The sequence below is a fragment of the Rhinichthys klamathensis genome, unplaced genomic scaffold, assembly GCF_029890125.1.
Source record: "Rhinichthys klamathensis goyatoka isolate OS25496 unplaced genomic scaffold, OSU_Roscu_1.1 h1tg000036l_1, whole genome shotgun sequence".
In the NCBI taxonomy this organism is placed as follows: Eukaryota; Metazoa; Chordata; class Actinopteri; order Cypriniformes; family Leuciscidae; genus Rhinichthys; species Rhinichthys klamathensis.
This window is the reverse complement of record NW_026606584.1, coordinates 1969077-1973295: the sequence shown is the minus strand read 5'-3', so window position 1 is coordinate 1973295 and position 4219 is coordinate 1969077. Positions and strand designations below refer to the sequence as shown.

The 4219-nt window shown below is 42.6% G+C and overlaps 1 non-coding gene across 1 annotated transcript; it reads left to right on the top strand.

Moving 5' to 3' along the window:
* Nucleotides 1-224: 224 nt before the first annotated feature.
* trnar-ccg (transfer RNA arginine (anticodon CCG)) lies at nucleotides 225-297 on the top strand. Its single transcript has one exon. It is a non-coding gene; the product is annotated as a tRNA-Arg (tRNA).
* Nucleotides 298-4219: the final 3922 nt, after the last annotated feature.

The window sequence follows — 4219 nt, the reverse complement described above, 5'->3', positions numbered from 1 at the left end:
TTTAACAAACGAGCCTAGTGTCCGACTTCACGTCTCCGTTTTAACTCCTCTCCCGCCTGCAATCGGCGAGTGTCCTAGAACAAGCAGAACATATCTTAATTCAAATTTCACAAAAAGATAAATACAGTCGCTATTTACAATTACAAGTACAATTCGGCCTTTTTTATATAGTTTAGATATATGTTTTATATAGTTTAGATATATGTTTGTCGATGTGTTGTGTTGACCCAGTGGCCTAATGGATAAGGCATCAGCCTCCGGAGCTGGGGATTGTGGGTTCGAGTCCCATCTGGGTCGATAAAACTGAACGGACTTTTTTTGCACTGTACTGTCAAATAATAGACCTATACATATTATTTAAAACGAGTGGTGTTACATTCATGATGGAATCTTTTTTTTCTTTCTTTAGAATGGTCTTCACCCACTTTAATTTTTCGTTTACTGAATTACTCCCTTTTGAAGTGCTTTGCTGCTTTGTTGGATTTTCATGCTTAAAGACAAAATGCTTACTTATTGTAAGCATTTTGAACAAGTTATATTTGATGACAAGTTAATTTGGAAAACACTTTGGTTGGACCCCCTGAACTCATATGTTCAACCTTCACTGAATGTGTCAGTGTTTTGAGTCTTAACAAGGCTCATTTGTGAACGAACTTGTACATTTAGGATCTAATGTCAGACTTTCATTGGCAAGTTATTTTACACTAGAAGTTCATGTTTAAGCACAATTTTACCCCACATAACATCTCTTTGAAACAATAGGTATATTTTACTTAGAAATAAAAACTTTTTCTGAGATTGGCGGGGGAGAGGTGAAGAGTGGAAGGCAATTTTATGGAACACAGGGCATTCTGTGAAAAATATAATTTTTACGGTATGATAAGGGTTTTTACAGGTGAAACTCGAAAAATTAGAATATCGTGCAAAAGTTCATTTATTTCAGTAATTCAACTTAAGGTGAAACTAATATATTATATAGACTCATTACATGCAAAGTGAGACATTTCAAGCCTTTATTTGTTTTAATTTTGGTGATTATGGCTGTGGTGAGCAGGACGGCCGAGGGACGTGAGAGAACGTCGCGAGGCCGGTGGTGCGATTGCTAATGAGCAGCACCTGGGAAGCACACCGGTCTCGCATCTCTCACGGAGGAGCGGAAGCATAAAGGAGGAGCGACGGAGTGGATGATCGAGAGAGGAACAGGCCTGCTTTTGTTTTGTTTTATTTTGGTAGCCAGCAGTCGTCCGTGAGGGGCTGCTGGCAGGTAGTTATATTTTATTTTGGGTAGCCAGCAGTTCCGTGAGGGACTGCTGGCAGGTATTGTGTTTATTTCATTTAAAATAAAGTTTTATTTTTGATTGTCCGCCGGTTCCCGCCTCCTTCTTCCCTGAACATTGCTACACTGGTGCCGAAACCCGGGAAGAGGGAGGAACGCGCTGTCCGAGGGTCCTCGCCGTTGTGGTGAATCCGCGGTGCCATCAAGCATGGTGCGCGAGTCGCCGCCGCTCGCCGTGGGCCGGAGATTGCTGCCGAGGGGAGGAGCAGGGAGCGGGGGACTCGCGGCCATGGACGCTCGAGGCGGGGCGCTGGGGTGAGTTGCCGGTGGGACGCCCGAGCTCGCCGCCGACCGCCTGGGAATGGAGGGGCGGCTGCCTTCCGGGAGGGAGAGGAGGAGTCACCGCCGCTTGCCGTGGGCCGGAGCCTGCTGCCATCCGCCAGTGAAGGGGAGGAGCAGGGAGCGGGGGACTCCTGCCGTCTGCCCAAGGCACCCGAGGAGCCGTCGCCGTCCACCGGGGGCGGGGCAGCGTCGAGGCGTCCAACGAGGGCCATCCAGCGTCGCCGCCGGGCACCGCGGAGGAGATCGCCCAGCTGGTGAGGGACAAGATGGCAGCGCGTTGTGGGAGCCGGACCAATTTTTTTTTTCTTTCCTCTCTCCCCTCTCTCGTGTCCGTTGCTCCTCGTGCTTCCGTCTCCGTTTCCCTCGGCTCGTCGGTCAATATCCCCCAGGGATCGCCGCCGGGGGGAGGGAGTAGGCACAGCCCGGGTGTACCCCCCGGCCTGTGAGGGGTGATGGGGATATGTGGTGAGCAGGACGGCCGAGGGACGTGAGAGAACGTCGCGAGGCCGGTGGTGCGATTGCTAATGAGCAGCACCTGGGAAGCACACCGGTCTCGCATCTCTCACGGAGGAGCGGAAGCATAAAGGAGGAGCGACGGAGTGGATGATCGAGAGAGGAACAGGCCTGCTTTTGTTTTGTTTTATTTTATTTTATTTTGGTAGCCAGCAGTCGTCCGTGAGGGGCTGCTGGCAGGTAGTTATATTTTATTTTGGGTAGCCAGCAGTTCCGTGAGGGACTGCTGGCAGGTATTGTGTTTATTTCATTTAAAATAAAGTTTTATTTTTGATTGTCCGCCGGTTCCCGCCTCCTTCTTCCCTGAACATTGCTACAATGGCTTCCTATGAAAACCTTTTCACAATATTCTAATTTTGAATTTGGGGTTTTCATAAACTGTAAGCCATAATCATCAAAATTATAACAAATAAAGCCTTGAAATATCTCACTTTGCATGTAATGAGTCTATATATTAGTTTCACCTTTTAAGTTGAATTACTGAAATAAATTAACTTTTGCACGATACTCTAATTTTCGAGTTTCACCTGTATATTCCAAAGACTTTTTGTTTTGTTGCTTTAGCAACACAGTGCCCAATTTGACTGTGTAACTTCATTTACCACATTTCAAAATAAATGGGGGTGATTTTATTATAGTACAAGAAAAGTCCCAAGATTATTGACCCATCATCCAAGACCCACAATTTCCAAATCAGGTTATCCAAAATAAGGTGATTCCCCTAAAAATTAAGCACAATGTATCTTTCTTTCATTCTCCCTCAAAAGGCTTTTTAAAAAAAAATATATTTATCATCCTCAGAACTTGATTATGATTTTCTGAGCCCAAGTCATTGTAAAATACTCTACAAGCACATGCCTGTTTCCTCATTACATCAGAATTACTGCACCACTGCATCTGTGTGTTGCTCACTAATCTAAATAAATGTGATTTATATAAATGTCTTTGCTGACATTTAACCATCTATTCCCTGGATGAATGAGACGGTGTGGAATTGAATGAAACTAAGAGATGCGGCACTTAAAAAGTCCTTGAAAACAGGCCTTTTCACAGACTCGCTTTTGTACAAGGAACTCAGTAACAAAGTTACTACACTGTTACGAAAAACTAAAGCAAATTTTTTATGAACTTAATTGAACAAGCAAAAGGAAACATTAAAAGACTTTGGCAAACCATTGATAAAGTAACTTGTTGGAAGAGTTGTAAAGGTCATAAATTAGCAATTAATATTAAAGGATATCTGGAAACTGATGCGCAAATAGTGGCGAATCATTTTAATAATTACTTCATAGAACTTTAATAATTACTTCCTACTTCATTTTAATAATTACAGTCAAAGACCTGGGAATTCAAAATAGAGATTCAAATAATTATGTACGAGTATCTGATTCTATTGATTTATGTACGAGGTCTGATTGTATTTCACATGAACAAAACATGCTAAATTTTAAACTGGCAATTGAATTTGAAATAAAAAAATTTTTACAATCATTGACAAATTCTAAAAGTAAAAATATTTGGGGAATGGACAATGCTCTTCTTAAAAATCATAAAGAAATTTTTGTAACTCCTATCACATAGCAGACACACATCTGACAGTAAATATCTTATAAGAACACCTAGAGCTATTCTATACTTTGGGTCTTAAAGGTTCAAGTGAGAAGAGGTATGCTCATAGATTTTTCTTCCTAAAAAAAAAAACAACTTACAATGTAGACTGTTTCAGAACCACTTTGTTTTATTTTCACATTTTCAACATTTTGTTTATGAGTCACTCAGATAAATTTCCAGAACCACTGAACTGTGTGTTTGTGTGTGTGTGTGTGTGTGTGTGTGTGTGTGTGTGTGTGTGTGTGTGTGTGTGTGTGTGTGTGTGTGTGTGTGTGTGTGTGTGTGTGTGACATTTTCTATAGTTACTGATTTTTGCTCGTTTTCTCCCTTTTCCCCCAGTGTGTGCAATGGTGTCTGATCACCCTCACTGGAAGTGCTAGGTGGTGTGGAAGCCCTGCAAAATGTCTCCACCTCTTTTTGCCTTTTCACCATCATCCTGTGTCTTTTCCTCCATGCTTTTCTGACATGTCTTTGCTC